This window comes from Pogona vitticeps, chromosome 2, assembly GCF_051106095.1.
Source record: "Pogona vitticeps strain Pit_001003342236 chromosome 2, PviZW2.1, whole genome shotgun sequence".
NCBI classification, from domain to species: domain Eukaryota; kingdom Metazoa; phylum Chordata; class Lepidosauria; order Squamata; family Agamidae; genus Pogona; species Pogona vitticeps.
In genome coordinates, this window is record NC_135784.1 from 221,544,010 (window position 1) to 221,564,360 (window position 20,351).

The following is a 20,351-nucleotide window of genomic DNA, read 5'->3' on the forward strand; positions in this document are numbered from 1 at the left end:
GTGCTGGTTGCGGAAAAGCATGCGGGCGGCGCTACGAAACATGAGAGAAATGACGTAGCGTCTGCTGGTCCGTTTAACGGATATGCGGCAGGAGGCAGAAAAGTTGGACTCTTTTTTTTCTTTTCATAGATAGGAGAGGGGCGGTTGTCCGTACTGCGCATGGGCAAAGGTTTCGCGCTTGGAGCTCGCGCTGTCCCGCCTTTCTCTTTTCTTTCGGAGGAGGAGATAGGTGAATTATTCCGGACGGAACTTTCCCGGGATCCCGAGAGGAGTTTACGTCTGTCCTGTCCAGCGACGTTGGCTGCTGTTGCTGTCGAAGCCTCCCAGGGCATGGCAGGATCTGGAGGCTGCTGCCGCCTTCCTGCATTATTGACCCGGGGACAAAAACCCAATTAAATCACGACCGGCGGCGTATTTCACAATAAACTTTTAATGCCTTTCGGCTGCAGAGGCCATGCCTTCGTCCAGGGTTCAGCTTCACCATCGTTGAACCTCGGCGTCTTAAGTAGTTGTGCCTCACCACGTACTATATATCTCCATGAGGGCAGAAGCTTCTCCCGCAAATGGCATACAGTACTTTCTTTATTCGTATGGGAGCGTTACACAATTTAAATTTATGGACGTTTATGAAATATAGGTGAAATTAATAACAAATTTAAGATTATTAGACTATTTTTGACCGGAAACGGGCTACTTCAATAATGTTTCTGCCATTTGCTGGGTCTTTTGTATATGTGGTGGGACATAAATTGCATGCACAGAAGTGCTGCATTGATTCAATTTCAACACATTCACAGAAAGGTCCAAATAGCTCCGTTTTACTTGATTATTCTTTGATCTTTCTATTAGGAGACATTCTTCAGCGTTCCTCCATTTGACAAGGTTTGTTGTTTTTATTCTCTGTAGGTTTAGCCTACAGTTTAATATTTAGAGCTTAAGATGTGTGCAGAAAAGCTTTCCTCAATTTTAGCCATAATATAGGGAGTTGGTGTCCATGAAGTGCATGGGTTTGGTGCTGTGCCTTATTTTGTTCATCATTTGCTAGTACCTCTGGATGTGCTTCTGGAGGGGCAATGCCAGCCAAATAATGGACTCTGCTATAAGTATATGTTTCAGGCAGCCAGTAAGAATCCTGCATGATTCACTGAGAACTACAGCCACTTGTTTGGCATATGCTGATTGCATCCTGTTCTATACAGCCAAATTGTTTCCAACATTTGAAGGACAAATCGTACGAATTAATGATGTAAAATGGATGATCATATATTCCAAACTAAAGAGCATTGCTCAATCTGAATGGATACAATAGCTAAGAAATCAGAAGAAGATAGACTTAAAATGGCAGCAATGAAGAAATCAGACAGAATCATCAAGTGTAGATGTATCACTGGAGACAAAAGCCAAGACAGTCATCCACACTATTTATTCCTGGTTACTGTGTAAAGGTTTGAATGTTGGATAGTGAAGAAGGCTGACAGGAAGAAAAATTGATTTCTTTGAAATATGGTGCTGGAGGATGGTTTTGCAGATAACCCTGGATTGCCAAAAAGAGAAAAGTTGGTCCTAGAGGAAATCAAGCTTGAACTACCTCTGCAGGCAAAAATGTTGAAACTGGGTCTGTCCTACTTCAGGCACATCATAAAAAGGGAAGATTTTCTTCAAAAAGCAATAATGTTGGGGAAAGTTGAATGCAGCAGGAACAGAGGAAAGCCAACTATGAGATGGACTGATTCCATAAAGGAATCACATCCTTGCATTTACACAAGCTGAGCAGGGCAATTGAGGACAGGATATTTTGAAGGTCACTCTTTCATGGGGTTGCCATAAGTCAGAAGTGACTTGATGGCATGTAGCAACAACCAAGTAGTAGTGCATCCTGCTGGGTCCAGGGTCAACAAATAAACCTTTCACCATCCCATCAACTTCACCTGCTCTGAGTCAACAACAATGGGGTTTATCAGAACTGGTGAAGGGGAAACAACTTTGCTCCATTCCTAAGGCTCCTGCCAGAGGCAAAGTTAAGAATATTTTCCATTGCATGGTCTCAATCAGACTTAGGTCCCCTAGTTACTTCATTGGGGCCCATGAGTCTATAGTCTCTTTTAAGGGAGGCCTCCACAAGATTGGGGCTCACAGGAAGGAGGGCTTGTAGGCTGGCAGCCTCAACAAGGTCTAGGGCTCACCACCGCTGGTAGCTGAGGTGAAAGTAGCAGGTGCTGCTGGAGTTCTCTGCCATTATTTTTGCCTTTTCCATTTCCAGTGTTGACTCTAGACGGAGTGGGGCTAACTTGGCCTGGCAGAGGCTGGTGGTGGCCTCTGCAGTGAGGTGGATAGCAGGACACAGCACGCTTGTTCAAATTCCCTAGCCTGTTCCCACGGGATGCAGAACTAATCCTAAAACAAATATTAAACCTAACCCATCCAACAGTCCTTGAAATATATGTAGTCCTAGTCATTGTCAGATCCTGACATTCCTCTACACTCAAGGGCTCCTCCCATTCTTCCTGCACATCTCTTCACACCACCAACTCTGGTTCAGAGCACTCTCCCACAGGACCCAGGTGTGTCTCGTCTCCCTCTGAATCCCCCTCTGACTCCTCTAAGACCTCTTTTATGGCCCCCATCTGTAGGCTAGCCTCCTCCCTACCCCTTCATCAGGTGGCCCTCATACCTTAGTCCTCTCCCCCTCTGGTTGCCCAAGTCCAGTGTGCACCTCCGACTTAGCAGCTGCTGGTTCCAAGACTGATGCTCACAGCCCATTAGGGGTGTCAGTGGTGACCTCCACAGACATGATTTTTTTAAATTGAGCCAATCCATCTCATGTTAGGTCTTCCTCTATTTCTGCTACCTTCTACTTTCTCCAGCACTATTGCCTTTTTTAGCGAGTCTTCTTGTAGCCCCAGTTTAGTCATTTTAGGTTCTGATGCTAAATCAGGCTTCATTTGATCTAGAACTTGTTTGTTGTTGTGCAGCTTATATGATCTTGATTTCACCTGTATTTCTTCCCTGTTTATGGCCATTGCCAAAAAAAAAAAAAAAGGTTGAGAATGGCTGGTCTAAAAATCTGAATTTTGAATAAATTGTTTTCTGTAAGCTTTCTGCATTATCAAGCTTTCACATGTGTACTTAGTACTCAAGATTGCCATAGTATAGATGACCTTGACCTTGGCCTCCAGTAACATGCTCTTTACACTTGAGAATCTTTCCTAGTTCCTTCATAATTGTCCTTCCAAGTCTCAGTCTTTTGATTTTTTTGGCTCCAATTTGACTGACTGATGACTAATGTCCCATACTATGGAAACCTTTAAATATTATTAATAATTTCAGTTTTTATTGTGTATATTAAATGCAGTAATTTGAAACAACTATAGTTGAATGCGACAAGAAAGCACAGAAGCAGGTTTGCAGTTGAAAGGCAAGAAGACAAAAATCATGACTACATAATTACATCACTTTATAGTTGACAGTGATAAAATCAAAATTGTTACAGATTTTCAATATCAGAGTTCACTTGTCAATCCAGATGGAGACTAGACAAGAAACAAGAAGATTGAGACTCAGAAGTACAAGGAGGAAGGAACATTCACAAGTTAAGAATACGTCACTGGAGACCAAGGCCAAGACCATTTACACTATTGTACTCTCAATCATGTATGGATATGAAAGCTAGACAGTGAAAACAGTTAAAAGGAAAAAAACCCACTTCAAATATGTCTTGGAGAAGAACTTTATAAATACCATGAGCTGGTAGTAAGACAAGTGAGCGCTAGATCAAACCAAATTTGGATTATCTCTCAAAATGATTAAACGGAGGCTATCATACTGTTAAGCATACCATGAAAAAACAAGACTCACAAGGAAAGATAATAATGCTAGAAACAGTTGAAGGCATCAGGATAAGAGGAAGATCAAATATGACATGAACTGATTCAGTAAAGGAACCCATGGCCTTAGTTTCGCAAGACTTGAGCAGGAATGTTGATGACAGGGCCCTTTGGAGGTCAGTAGTTCATAGAGTTGCTGTAAGTAAGAAGCAATCTGATGGCACATAACAATGTTCAACTCAATCCAATTTTGGCAATTTCTTCTTTAACCTTCAGGTGTATTGATATTCCATTAATTCTTGGTTATTTGTTTCTTCTAGTTGCTTAGAGACCAGATGTCATTTCACTTTATAACTTTGCAGGTTTTTCATTAAAGGAGTTTTCTTTCAAGAAACCTTTCATCCATGCCTGTGTTTTGTATTGTTCTAATATATTGTTTTGTCTTTTTTATTTATTTTGATCAGATAATATATTCCCCTACTTCAGCATCCCTGTTATGTGCCCTCACATAGAAGCTGACTTATAATAATCCTAATAGGACTTTCAATGTACAGTATGTGAAATATTTAAGGGGTGGTTTTACCAGTTGCACATCCTCAGTATGTTTCTGTCCCTGAATAGGGATTCAAACCCAGGTCTCATGAGTCCTAGTCCATCACTCTATCCACTAAACTGGATTTCAACATACCAAATGTAGCTTCAAATTTCCCTCTTAGAGATTTCTTGTTTTCCCTCTTTGTTTTTTTTTTGTTGTTATTTTTTTTCTGTATCTCTGCTACGATGCTAGTAACAGTTCAGTCTGTCGTTATGTGCCTGCTGCTGGAAAGTTGTATTTAGGAACCTGTCCCTATTTGTGTCACCTTTTATGTTGGCTTCTCACACGTTGTCAACAATTTTAAGCAGTTCATGTGTCAGCTTTGCTTCTTACCTTAATGATAAGATGAGAGGGAAGTACAGTGGTGCCTCGACTTAGAAACTTAATTGGCTCCGGAACTCCGGTCGTAAATCAAAATGGTCATAAGTTAAAGCACCATTTCCTATAGGAATGCAATTAATCCGTTCCAGCCAAAGAAAATAAATCACAAAAAATCACTGCAAGGCCCATCGGAAACACGATTAATGCCTTCAGGCTGAAGGGGGGGGAAGCAAGCGAAGCGTGCAAGACCCATCAGAAATGCAAAGAAAGCAAAGCAAAAAGCAAGCAGAGCGTGCAAGACCCATTGGAAATGCAAAGAAAGCAAAGCAAAACAACATATTGTGCCAGACCGATCGGAAATGCAAACAAAGCAAAGCAAAAAGAAGCAGATTGTGCAAGACCTGTTGGAAATGCAAAGAAAGCAAAGCAAAAAGCAAGCAGATCGTGCAAGACCTATTTGAAATGGGAGGAACCCTAAAAGCAAGGAACCCTCCCCCAGCACCCATTGGAAATGGGGGAAAAACAAAAAGCAAGGAAAGCCCCCAAGACACATCGGAAATGGGAGGGGGAAACCTAAAAAGCAAGGAAACCCCCCCAAGACCCATCGGAAATTAGGGGGAAAACCAAACAAACAAACCCCCCCAAGACCTATCACAGCACAGAAATAACCCCCCAGCTCAAAACCATGCTGCAAAAACCACCAGAACAGTTTTTAAAAAGCAGAAAGCAGCACCTTACCTTACCAGGCAGTCCATCACCTCCTCCGATCACATTCATTCTAACAGTTGGGGCGAAAGAACTACAAAAAAGCAGCCTCTTTGCCTACCAATGGTTAGCAATTTGAATTTCCCTCCTTTTTCCCCCCTGCCTTTTTCTGTTGGTAACTGGAAGCTCCAGCTGCAAGTTGAAGCAGAATTTTGCAGCCGGAGCTGGTCATAACTCAAAATGGTCATATGTCAGGACGTTTGTAAGTCAAGGCACCACTGTAGTCCATTTAATAACCATAGCAGATAGGGTTGAAAACCCTGCCCATATTTTCCACCTTGTGACATAAGGCCTTTCCCCTTTCCAGCTAACTCCTAATTATTGTTTTTTCCTTTTCGTCTACAACATACCCTGTTTCTTGCCATCTTTGGGAAAAATTTTATTTCTTTTTATTTATGCAAACTATGTTTTGTTGTATGTTATATGTTTAATTGTTTTATAATGTTTGTTGTAAGCCGCCTAGAGTGGTCACAATTGACCAGATAGGCGGGGTATAAATGAAATAAATAAATAAATAAATATCTTTTCAGTAGTTTTTATATTAAGGCTACAAGCTCGTCATACTGAGTGGAAATAAACACCAATTTCTTAAGTAGATTGCATCCCCTGGGTCAAGCTGGGCACATTGATGGTCAATAAATTATGTACCAAGTTTAAAACCAAGTAAATTTGCATTACATGCTGAAAAAGATGCAGGTACAGTAAAATAATACAATTATGAAGAAATTACATTTATAGAATATTATTTTCTGGTTAATTAAAAGATGTCCTGCATAAAAATGAGGAAACATTAATATATAATTTATCCCTTTTTAAGCAGCCCAGTTCATCCCAAAGCATTGTTAATTTTCAAATATCCAAGTGGATTACAAACTGGCGAAGATGTGAATGATCGATTTTCTGAAGAATATAGAGAGTAGATACAAAATGGTTTGGCATGAAGCTACTTGCATTGGTGAAAAAGCTAGTAGTTGCTCTAGTCAATATCTCGGGTGTTAAGCCAATGCACAAATAAGTCCCATTTAACTCAAGGGAACTTACTTCTGAGTACATGTGCACAGGAATGCATTGCCCTTGCAATCTTGGAAGAAATACGTAAAAGTCCACAAATGTTGCAGACGGAAGACCAGTGACAGAGCAATGTAGTCATGACCAACCTATTGCTTCATGGGCTGGAGAAATTTCACCAGTTCTGCCTCATTACTTTGCCTGCTGAAAGATGTTCACTTAAATTATGTTTGCACAGCATTTATTGTGTTTCAGAACTGTGATAAGAAAGGCCATAAGTATTTGGGAATAATAGTATATCTTTTGTGCCAGACATAAGAAGTTTAGATAATTTAGAATATTAAAATATTTAGACAGATGTGAACTGAGTAACTGGTAATTTCAAGTCCTTACTGGATAGCTCTGGCTATAGATCCAGAGGCTGGGAGTTCAATTCCCCACTGTGCCTATTTACAGAAGCTGGACTTGAAGATGCATAGGGCTCTTTCCGTCTCTGAGGTTCTAAGACTATTAGTAAATAGAACTGTTAGATAGCTCAGTGGTTTAGGTACAGTAATGTCCAAAAATATTGGCACCCTTGCAGTTCTGTCAGAAAATGCAACCCTTCTCTCAGAAAATTGATGCAGTTGCAAATGTTTTGGTACTCACGTGTTCATTTCTTTGGTTTGCGTTGGAACAGCACAAAAAAAACAGAGAAGAAAAGGCAAATCTGATACAATCCCACACAGAAACCGAAAAATGCAGAGGCCAAAATTATTGGCACGCTGTCTAAATTGTAAGAAATAATTGTTTTTCAGGCATGTGATGCTCCTTCAATTTGTATTTAGACACACGTGTCGCAAATAAGAGATGTAGGCAATATAGTAATCACACCTGCAACCAGTTGAGATGGAGAAAGTTGATTCAAACTTTGTTTTGTGTGTGACACTGAGCATGGAGAAAAGAATGAAGTGTAAAGAGTTATTTGTGGATTTGAGATAAAAATTGTGGAAAAACATCAACAATATCAAGACTACAAGTCCATCTCCAGAAATCTTAATTTTCCTGTGTCCACTGTGCGCAAATATCATCAAGAGGTTGACAACCCATGGCACTGTAACTAACCTCCCTGGACGTGGATGGAAGAGCAAAATTACTGAAAAATTACAACGAAGTGTTGTTCGAATGGTGGATACAGAACCCAGATTAACTTCCAAACAAATTCAAGCTGATCTGCAGACACAGGGTACAACAGTGTCAGCTCACACTATCCATCGCCATCTGAATGAAAAGGCATGCTATGGTGGGAGACCCAGAAGGACACCACTGCTGACACAAAGGCATAAAAAAGCAAGACTAGAGTATGCCAAAACTTATGTGACAAAACCACAATCCTTCTAGGAAAGCATACTGTGGACAGATGAGACAAAAGTAGAGCTTTTTGGTCAAGGACATCATGGCACTGTTTACAGAAAAAGAAACGAGGCATTCAAAGTCCCGACAGTCAAACATTGTGGAGGTTCAAAGATGTTTTGGGGTTGCTTTACTGCTTCTGGCACTGGATGCCTTGACTGTGTGAATGGTATCAAAGAATTTGGGGGCGTAACGCAGTGGCCAGTGTCAGAAAGCTGTGTCTTCACCAGGGGTCATGGGTCTTCCACCAGGATATTGACCTGAAACACACTTAAAAAAAGCACTCAGAAACTATTAGAAACAAAGCACTGGAGAGTTCAGAAATGGCCAGCAATGAACACCCGTGGAGAGATCTCAAAACAGCAGTTGGGAGAAGGTATCCTTCAAATCTGGAGGACCTGGAGCAGTTTGCAAAAGAGTGGTCCAAAATTCCAGTAGAGAGGTGTAAGAAACTCATTCATGGTTACAGGAAGCGATTGATTTCAGTTAGTTTTTCCAAAGGGGGTGCTATCAAATACTAAGTTTGCCAATAATTTTGGCCAGTGCATTTTTGAGTTTCTGTGTGGGATTGTTTCAGATTTGACTTTTCTTCTCTGTTTTTGTGTGTTGTTTCAACGCAAACCAAAGAAATGAACACGTGAGTACCAAAACATTTGCAACTGCACCAATTTTCTGAGAGAAGTGTTACATTTTCTGACAGAATTGCAAGGGTGCCAATATTTTTGGCCATGACTGTATCTGGTTGTAGAACCAGAGTTTGGGAATTCAATTCAGCACTGTTTCTCCTTGACCGGAGTGGACTTGATAATCCATAGGGATCCTTACAGTTCTGGTGTTCTAAAATTATTACATCTCTTATTTCCACACCATGTTTATGGGCCACCCACCCAGCTGTCAAAAAAGAGAAAGTGCTGTTGCATGCAAGAGAAGTCAACAAGATTCCAGATATGTATCCATCTGCTACTGCTTTGGAGATTTTTATGAATCTTCATGAAATTTAATTGCACACACTTGGCATATGCCAGAACAAAAAAAATGCAGTTAAATTTAGACAAGACTACTATTATGTTTGATAATAGGAGGTTTTTTTCATAGTGCTTGTGACCCAACATACATTTTGGTAAAGTTCCATAGGTGTAAGGATGTTTCAAGTTGCAGCTTTGAAATTTGGCAAGACTGTATACTGTAATTAATTGTTCAGCTAGTCCCCATGTCTTCATGCAGCATACAGTTCTGAAGAGATTGCATGTCTGTATAATGTTTAGTGATTATTGTCCTATTTTTCAGGCTTTCCAGAGGGAAGAAATGGCTACAAATGAAACTGGTGTGGAACAGTTAATAAACTGCACAAAGAGGCTGGGCTGAGAAAAAGAGGAAGATAAGTTGCTTACAGTGACTTCTTAATCAAAGTTTGATGTTTCCTCTCCACCCCACATACATGTCATTAACACCAAGCCTACGGAGAGATGGTCAGCTGGAGATAATTAAATAGAGGAAGCAAACATTGCAATTGCTCTGTCCTGGCAAATGTATTAGTGCTTTAAATGAATGAAGGGAGAGAACAAGACCGCACTTGGGATGTCTTCTTTGTTTGCTTTTTTTAAAAAAAATAGTCAAAGTAGAAGAGGGAGAGGTTTGACCCTGCACAGAATGTGTAGGCTGTGACAAAATAAAAAACAAGAAAGCTACCTGCTAGGAAACAGATTGGTTGAAAAACTGAATAGTTTGGATTGCAGTTCTCCAGGGGAGTGGAAAGTACATGCCACCCAAAAGAATAATGCTCCTCTTGACTTTAGGTGTAAACTTGGAAGGGACAACTAAATCCATGGCCACCCATACTTTATGCATTGTACACACACACACACACACACACACACACACACACAAAACAAAGAGCCCTTTGGGATGGCAGCTTACAATGCATACCAGCACATCATATCCTTTTGTTAATTGCCCCCAGATATTCACAATAAAACAAAAAGTCCCACAGCACCTGAGGAGCTAACATTCCATTTTATTTTGAATATACTTGATTCTAGTCTCCTCAGATACACAGAGTGTTATCTTGGTTGATGGATTTACACACAAAGTTCAGTAGGTGGGCAGCCATAATCATTTGGGTCAGACAGAAGTGAACTGCAAAATATTAAGCAATTCTCTTAGTAGTAGTAAGCAGTTGTGTTCTGATGGCTTGATTAACCATTTGCAGTTTTGCATTCAGTTCCACCTATGTCCATTGTTCACGATTCACTACTCACCCACCGACCAAATTATGTTAATAATAATCTGAAAATGGAGACAATACTCCATGCTTCTGATGGAAGTTGGCAGAAGTCTTCTAATGAAGTGGAATAGTGTTCTGAATGCTAAAAGGTATTTCAGCTTGCCACCAGGTGGCAGATTCTTTCACAGTTCTCGCTAATCAAAACCTCATCAGGTATTGATTCTGTGTGTCCTGGGATCACTACAACCCTGTTGCGATCCATGCAGTTACTTTGACAATTGAGGGATATCACTGGCAAAAGATACTATGACCCTTTTGGATGCATTTTCATTAGAGGATGACCTAGAATTCCCCAAACCAAATGTCACAAGAGGAACAACCCATGCCGAGATCTTGAAGTAGATCAGGTGGATCCTGGGACCTCAGGAAGATTAAATGAAAACCCTCAAGGTGCAGAGAGTTCTCTTTCTGAATCTAAGGGGAATGCTGAACAACCATATAACTATAGGAAACACAAGTTACTTTGGTTTGTGCACGCTATCAGATGTAGAAGTGTTCGCCTGGCTTCATATGAGTAAGGCTATACTGTATTCCTAGATAGGACACTTTTTACTAGATCGCTTATATAGATCACAATAATGGGCTTTCAAAACCTAGGTTTACAACGTTTCAGTTCAAGGCACAATTCTGGAACAATGTTTTTGTGCCATGTCTTAGGCATGTATGGTCCCTGGCTACTTAGCTTCCCACTGTCTTTCCATCTTCCTGCTTGGGTTTTGGACCATCTTCTGACTGTAAGTCTACAACTTACCTGTCTTATGTAATAGCCGCTCTGTTTTCTGCTTGAAGAACATAGAGGATGTTCCGTGCATTTTGCAGAATTGTTTCCCTAGTCTAAATCATCGTACATCCATCTAAAAGTTCTATTCAGTGTGAGAGTTGTGAATTATAGAATGTTTTCTGCATCTAGTTTGACTCTGAAACACAGCATTATGTTCATTTGTATATTATTAAATAGAAGGTGTCCTGCTAGGTGGAATATCTATTTCTGATGATCTGGGCTTGTTTAATTTTCATTGAGTCTTGATTCAAGCTGGGGCTCCAGCAAACAGTTAGCAATCCCTGATGTAGATTATGCTACCAGGATTAGTGGTCGGACAACTTAACATATCTGTACAACTTTATATTAAGAATAGCTGATAAAGCACAACTTTTCAGACACTGGAGGATGAAGTGAGAGCAAATCGTATCAATTTGGTATTGCTTCCCAAAGCTGGATCATACTCTGTGATGAAATGGCTGGAGAAAAGAGAGCTCCAAATAAATCTTGTTCCCTTTTCCTGTAGATCAATTGTTACAGCTGAACTGAAGCTTGCACATTTTGATGGCTGAGTGCCAACTCCAAACACCAATGTGGCGTTTGCCTCTCCAGAAGCTTGGAGTCAGCGTTTGGATATTGAAGCTACAAGAGCACTCTGTTAGTGAAAAGAAACCTTGGAGCCCAAGATAACAAACAGAGTCTCTTATCAGGCAGCTTCAAATCCTCCCCTTTAATAAGCAGAATAAAGATGTGGAGAGTTTAGGAAAAACACAGAGAGAGTTTGATAAGAAACCTATGGCATGATATATTCAGACTTCATATATCAGCATAAAGCATACATATATGCATGGCATTATATACATAGCTTGTGCATAAATCACTTAGAGCAATACAGGCATTCAAAGAAGTAAAGACCACCAGACTCACAACTGAATGGCAATGTGCTGTTCTCACGCCTCTGCTTATATAGTGAGATCAGCCTATCACTGCAGACCATGCAGCTGAACATGGTTAACAAGCACTACCTAAGCTTGTTCCAGCTGCATGTTATCAGTCAGCCATTTCACTTTGACTTTTACAGGCATGACTTTACATTTGTCATCCATTTTACATTCCCTCTACAATATTAAATTTAGCCCTTGTTCACATGTTAGGAACAAATCCTGACATTTCTCCCATTATCAGAAACAGAAGTGACAGAAAGCATTTCAAGTATTACGTTTTGACTATGGATGAGATCCCATTTCAAATATTGCCAAAGAAATGTGAAAAAAGTGGGCTCAACTTATCACAGATACAATGAAATTGGCTAATAGGTCAATGGTGGCCATATTTAAAATGCTGGCACATCGCTCTTGAAACAGGAAGACGCCACTGATCCAATCCAAGTTTGAGAGTGGTGATAGTGTAGGCCCTGCAGATCTTTCTGTCTACCTGTCATCTTCAAATTATAATACATTTTATGGGTAGTGGCTTTTTTGATTTATATTCTTTCCTAAGTTGATTTAGCATTAGCTTCTCCATCCATATATTAGGGCAGCATTTAAATCCTTTGATTGTATACTGGACATAACTCCTTTTAATTAATTCTGTACAGTCTAAAGCTGTCTTCCATGAACTAGCAAAATACTATTTTTAGTTTGCCGGCATTGTGGGACTAGTAGCTAAGAGTTACTGGGGAGCTACTTTATGGTGCTATTTCTCATTTGCTAACAGAGTTCCCTCATAAGCATTGTTTGCTATAAATTTTCACCCCAGGGGGCTATATAAAAGAGACACTGTACATTGCATTCCAGGGTGGTGCTGTGCACTCCTCAGTCCAGCTGGAACTCTCTATTTGCAGCCCGAACTTCATCATCTCAGTGGGAGTATGATGACTCAGCCCAGAGAGGTAGGGCTAGTTTTTACTGGCAGCAGTGTAAAGCACAATTTTTTCAACTTTCCTGCCCTACTGTGGCTGTATTTAGTTAGAGTTAACAAAGTGTGAGCAATATAACTGTTGATTCAACAGTTTAGGCTACTCTCCAAACCTTGTCTCAAATACATTTTGTGTAATATATGTACTTGCTAGGGTGTTAGCATTTCAAAAGGAATATTCAAACTCCAGTTACACAGAAAAGGCATGTAAATAACTGCTCGCACAGGACTTCTCCAGCTATACCACCACAATGGAGTTTATTTATTTATTTAAAATATTTTTACCCTACCTTTCTCCTTCGAAAAGGACCCAAGGCAGTTTATAGCATTTAAAGACAATATTTAAGATCAAAACAATGAGTATTCAAAGGCGGTTTACATAATTAAAAGGCAATATTTAAAGCTAAAAACACCAAATATTGAAATATTTTAAAAGAACAAACAAAATACCACTCTTAGAGATGGGAGACACAGGCAGTACTAAAAACACAATCAAAGCAGTGATGCAATCCATCTAAAAAGATCAAACTTGGGCAGCCAGTCATTGAAGGAAAGCTTAATGAATGTATCATTTGGAGGATAACTATTTTGGCCTTTTAGTTCGAAGAGCATAGGTCCAAAGTTCTGCTGGGGCTCCAGTGCAATCACAAAGCTCCCATATTGCCAGGGATAGAAGTCTCTCAAAATGAGACTGCCAGTTGTTTCTGAATTATCTTGTTTCTGTTAGTTGGAGAAGTGTTCTGTGGCTGTACTTATGAATATGTGAATTGGTTACAATATCAAAAATAGGGTAGTTTGCATTTACAAATGCCATAATATTTTAAGTAGCACACATACTTTAACAAACTGATTTTTGCAAATTCTATAACAATATTTCCACAGTTTTAAGACTTCTAATTCTAATACTTCCTTTGAACATGAATATTTTGCTACTGATTACTTGAGAAACTATACATAAAATACTCCTAGACAAGATAGTTGTAAGTAGATATGGTAAAAAATGACAGGAGCAAATAATTTCCTTTTAAGCCTCTGACAAAGTACATTTATAGCCATCATGTGAAATAAATTAACATTTCAGACCAACAGAAATTGTTGCCATTTTACTTCAAAACCAAAGATTCTATGCTGAATTTCAAGGGAGGCACAGTCATTGGAGACATCAAAGGAATGGTCTCCTGCAGGGAAGGATCCTGGCACCATTACTTTTTAACATTTAGACAGTGATCAAGTAACATTTCCATACTCCAAGAATTTCATCTTGATTATGATCATGCCTTGACAGTCCAGGGGGAAACCGTTGAGGCCATCGAGCACCAGCTAACCTCTGCATCAGAAGGTTTTTTCCTTGTATTATAAAAACAACCAACTGAAACCAAACTCTTCATAAACACAGGTCTGTACCTTCCACTTAAAGAACAGAGAAGCAGAGAGGAAGCTCCGAATTAGCTGGGAAGACAAGATTTTGGAACATTCCCCTACCCCAGAGTTTTTGGCATTGCTCTGGAACAAACACTGACCTTTTAAAAATGTGTTTTCAAAGAGAAAGTTGCCACCAGAAAAAAAAAATACTTAGGAAACTGGCTGAGTCAAACAGAGGTGCATACCCATAAACAACGAGAACAGCAGCTTTGTTGTTGTGCTTACTCGACAGCAAAATATGCTAATGCCACATGGTACAAATCAGCACATGCCAAACAAATAGATGTGAGTCAGGATGAAAAGGCTTTTGCAGTAAGAAGATGTTTTCATTGTGGTGCTACTGGCCATCGTAAAAGAAACGGCAAAGCTCAGATAAAGGAGGAACACGGAGATAAGCAACAGAGTGGCCAAGGCAGAAGAGCGTCGATGTCAGTACAAATGATTGCTACACCTGTGCCTGAAGAAGAACCACCAGAGAAAGACTATGTCTGGATTTTGGACTCTGCTTGCATCCAGACTATTGACAGTGACAAGTCACTGTTGAGGGACAGTTTTTCTCTCAAGGTAAAGAGTATGACTTTGGCAGATGGATCTCAGGTAGAGATAATAGCACAAGGAAATGTTTATGTGCCAAGTTTGGGGACAATCATTCCTAATACCTTATGTGTACCCAAAATGGATTATTGTCTATTAAGTGTACCATGTCTGGTCAAGTGTGGGTACAAGGTGATGTTTGAAAATGACTCTGCTTCGGTAAGTAACCGTAATATGCAGTGTGCCATAGGAAAGTTAAAAGGTGGTGTATACATTATGGAAAGTAAAGAGCAGCAGTCTGTGAGTGTGTCACAAGTATACAATGAACCTTTACACACCAATTAAACAGGGCATGCTAGCTTTGGGCATCTATCCCAGTTAGCAAAGGTATCTCCAGATTTAAACCTGCAAAAATATCCTAGGTTTCTGGAATGTGCAGTATACCAGAAATCAAGGTAAAAAGGTTTCCTGTGAATAAGAAGAGTGACAGAATGTCAGCTAGGCCATTTCAGTTCATGCATGCAGATTTAGCAGGGCCATTCAAATCCAATGAAGGAGGAGCCAAATTAATTCTACTAATTGTTGATGATTTTTCAAGGTTTTCTTATGTTTATTTGATAAAAGCAAAGAGTGAAGCATGTGCAAAGTTGAAACAGTGGGTAGCAATGATTGAAAGGTGTTTTCTCCATAAGTTAAATCAGTTTCAGACTGATGGGGTGGGGAATTCCTGGATCAAGATTTTCAACAGTGGCGTGAAAAGGAGGGGCATAATTCATATAAAGACCTTATTGCTCTCTAGAAAATGGTGTTGAGGAGAGAAAACTGAATGTGCTTCAAATAATGAAGGATTGCAGGGATGCCTTCTGCAGTGTGGGGAGCAGCAATCATCACAGCTGCTTACATAAGCAAGAGGTTGTGGTCAACAACCACAAATGAAACCCCATATTATTTACTGTTTGGTAAGAGGCCTTCACTTAAACATCTAAGGGTATTTGGTTCATTTGCACACATTCTGATACCCAAGACTCAGAGGAGAAAAGGTCAACCTAAATCCCAGTGCCTCAGATTTGTAGGATATGAGGCAGGTACAAAAGGGTACAGGTTCTGGGCTGGAGGTAACAAAACAGTAATTACAAGAAGTGCCAATTTTGAAATACACTCAGGGTGGAAGGAAATTCACACTAATTCAGAGGTATTTATACCTTTTAACACTGAGGTGCAAGCTCAAGCTCAGGCAAATGGTCAAGGTTCACCTGTGACAAAGGTAGTTGGCAAAGATACACCCAATGCCACAGAGACATCTCCTATAAAGCCTAAAGTTAAACAGGAAGAAGATGCAGATAATATGGTACAAGAGACTGAGGAAATTGAGCAAGTGGTCATTCCTTGCAGGTCAAATAGAGCAAAAAATCGTGTACCACCAGAAAGATTTGTAGTAAATGAAATCAGAGTATGCCAGGTAGGCTGTGAGCTTCAAAGTTATAAAGAAATACTAGAACTGCCAGAGGATGAGCAGGAGAAATGGAACTCAGCAATGGACTCGGAGTTCAAATCATTTGTAAAACAGAAAGTGTTTGAGGTATGTGATTGTGGCGTTCACCCTCGTGCCCCTTGCTTGACCGTCAAGACCACACTTCAAAGTCTTTTAAATAGGACTTTTGTTTACTGATTACATAAATTGATATAGATTCATTAATATCTTCTTTAGGTAAATTTATAATTAACAACCTTCTATCTGATAATACACTCCTAACTCTAGTCACACCTCAGAATTCCCCAAACTCCACACTCTATCTCCTTCTCCCTTCTCTCACTCTACTCATACTCTCTCTCTGACTCTTTGACTCTCTCTCAGGCTCCGCCTCTTATCACCTCTCTCTCGGCTCCAGCTCTCAGCAACATGAATCTGCATAAATAATTAACATAACAAACATGAACCATTGACATAAGGGACGCTATAGTGATTTACCACCATCACATAGTGTAATAGGTGCAAAGTGTTGTCAGATGGTACATTGAAGTACAAGGCAAGATTGGTAGCACAAAAGGTTTTGCACAAGAAAAGTTCATTTCTTATAATGAAACATGCATCCACGGCTAGAGCAGAATCTTTGCAGTTGGTATTATCTCTAGCAGCAAAACAAAATTGCATAATTAATCATTTTGATTGTGACACTGCATATCTGAATGCACCATTACAAAAAATTGTTTAAATGAAACAAGCACCTGGGTATGAATCTAACAAACCCCAAAAGGTCTACAGACCTTTTAAAAAGGCCCTTTATGGATTGAAACAAAGTGCAAGGTGTTGGCATCAGTGTTTGCATGATGCACTGGATAAAATAGGTTTCGAAAGAAGTGTGGCAGACCAGTGTGTCTACACAAAAGGATCTGGAGATGAATTCATGATATTATTGGCTTAGGTTGGTGATTTGTGTATTACAGCCAAGTCAAAGAAATTAGTAAAACAATTTGCACTGCTACTTGGTGAACATTTCAACTTGAATGATTTGGGAGAAGTACAGTACTATCTAGGCATAAATATAGTGAGGAACAAAAAGGGTAATATTTTCTTAAACCATAAAAGAAAAATAGAACAGTTGGTAACAAAATTTGGATTAACAGATGCAAAAATAACTAAGACACCTATGTCACCAGAATTCCTGAAAAACACATGTGATGAATGTTTTCAAAGTGTGGAATTGTATCAGTCTGGAATTGGAAGTTTGTTATATCTGGCGCTATAGACACGTCCAGACATTGCATTTGCAGTAGGCTATCTGAGCAGGAAAGTTGTTAAACCTACACAGAATGATTGACAAGCTTTAAAAAGGGTTGTAAGATATTTAAAATGAACTATGGACTATTGTTTAAAATTACCAAAAGATGGACCAGAAACACCTATTATGTATCTAATGAATTTGTCTGGCATTGACCCTCTGGAAGTACAACAAGAGGTCATAGCAAATAATGAGAAAAATATGAGGTAATATCAGGCCCATCCACTTCATGGATACCAACGCCCTAGATGGCTAAAGTCAAGGAAAAAATGTTTGCATATCCCTCAAGTTCTAAATATTAATCCAGAAGAGGCTAGGCTAAACCTGTGGAGAGCAAAAACAACCCACCTTGCCAGATGAATGAATGCTGAAGAATGTCTCCTACCAAGACAAGATCCTGGCTGGACCATCTGGAGGTCACTTCATAGACTTCATAGTGCTGTAGGAAGATCAAAGAATAGTAAAGTAAAATGAGGCTACTTGGATACAGGACAACTTTTCTGTGACTGTGGAGGAATTCAATCAATGCAACATTTATGTGCATGCAATTTATTTGAAGTAGCCAGCTTCTGTTTAATCCTTTTAATATTTTAAATTTTATATTTCATGCATATCCATAATTTTAAATTGTCAATGCTCTAACATGAATAAAGAAATAAGAAATATGGGAGGGAGGAGGAAAGAGATAAAAGGGACCTCCTTGGCTTACCAAAAACCATAGAATCATAGAAAAGTGAGATTGGAAGGGGCCTACTAGGCCATCAAGTCCAATCCCCTGCTTAATGCAGGAATACAATCAAAGCATATCTGCCAGGTGATCATCTAAGTTTTTCTTGAATGCCTCCAGTGTTGGAGCACTCACTAACTCCCGAGGTAACTGGTTCCACTATCTTACTGCTCTAACAGAAGGTTTTTCCTGATAGACAACCGAAATCTGGCTTCCTTTAACTTGAGCCTATTGTTATAGCCATAAGATTTGCAGCAAAACAAAAAAGAGTAAGACGGAAATAATATCAGATTCTGGAAAACAGACTAGCGACAGAGGAGAGCCAGTTGAAACAAAATCCAACAAATAAAGAACTGATAGATAAGATAAAATGGGTACAACACCAGATAAATATATTACTCACCAAAGAAACTGCAAAGAAGTTTAAATTTGTAAAGCAAAACTTTTTTGAGAACACAAACCGGGAAGGTGGTTAGCATATAAATTAAGGAAAGAGAAGGAGAAGACAATAATACGAATTTTGAAAGATGAAAAAGGAGTGGACAAATTTAAACAGGAAGAAATAAAAAAGATTGCCGAGGATTTCTATCGGAAGCTATATAAGAAAAAAGAAGTCGACAAAGAAACCCAGAAAGAATATATATTAAAGCACAATAAAATGAAATTGACCAAAGATCAAATTCACTCCTTAAATGAGCCTATAACATATGCAGAAATCGTAGAAGCCCCAAAAAACAAAAAAATGGGAAAACACCAGGTCCAGACGGATTACCAGCAGAATATTATAAAGAACTGGAAGAGGTGCTACTTCAGCCATTTAAGAAGCTGTTAGAATGTGTCGAAGAAGAGGGGAAAATGCCAACAACATGGACTGAAGCGACAATTTCTCTCAGAAGGTAAAGAAATTCAAAATTATAGGCCGATTTCATTGTTGAATGTGGACTATAAAATATATGCAACCATCTAGGCAGCTAGAATGAAAAGAATTTTAATTCACTTAATACATCAAGATCAGTCTGGGTTTCTTCCAAAAAGACAGATGAAAAATAATAGAAGGATACTCTTAAACTCCTTGGAATATTATGAAGCACATCCGGAGAAACAGATGGCCATGATATTCTTGGATGCAGAGAAAGCCTTCGATAATCTTGATTGGAATTTTATGATACAGTTGTTGGAAACACTGCGAGTTGGAGAATGATTTTTGAAGTTAATTAAAGCAATATATACTCAACAAAAAGCAAAAGTGAGAATCAATGGCGAGCTGTCGAAAGAAATACAAATACAAAAAGGTACCAGGCAGGGGTGTCCACTCTCTCCACTATTATTTATCTTGACTCTAGAAATACTAAATGAACAAATCAGAGAAAAAAAGGAATTGAAAGGACTGAAAGTAAAAGGCCAAATCTATAATCTCCAGGCTTTTGCAGATGACTTAGTCATTATATTAGAAGATCCAGTGCAGTCAGTAGAAGAATTGATGGCAATGTTAAAAAAAACTTTGGTGACATGGCAGGAATGAGAATAAACCAAAAAAGACAAAAATGCTTACTAAAAATATAAGAGAACAAGAACGGCAAAAGCTAATAGAGAAGACGAACTTCCAAGAGGAAAAGAGAATTCGATATCTAGGGATACAAATTACAAAGAGGATGAGCACATTATTTAAAGATAATTTTATGAAATTGATGAAGGAGATACAGAACAATTTGGAGAAATGGGATAAATTACAATTATCGTTGTTGGGAAGGATTGCAACGATCAAAATGAACATCTTGCCAAAAATCCTTTTTTTCCCAGTCAATTCCTATCATATTAAAACAGTCCTTTTCCCAAGAATTTAACAAGATAATCATGAGATTTAAAATGGCAAGGTAAAAAACCAAGAATTAAAATTAAGGCAATGCAAGATGATAAACAGAGGGGTGGCTTTGGCCTTCCAGATTGGGTTCTGTATTTTAGATTGGATAAAAGAATGGATAACTTTGGAAAATGATAGATTACTTAACTTGGAAGGGCACG

General features: G+C 39.1%; 1 long non-coding RNA gene across 1 annotated transcript; it reads left to right on the forward strand.

Annotated features, from left to right (window-relative positions):
* Positions 1-2: 2 nt before the first annotated feature.
* LOC140704830 (uncharacterized) lies at positions 3-19,569 on the forward strand. Its single transcript, XR_012084286.2, has 2 exons — positions 3-882; positions 9,193-19,569. It is a non-coding gene; the product is annotated as an uncharacterized LOC140704830 (long non-coding RNA).
* Positions 19,570-20,351: the final 782 nt, after the last annotated feature.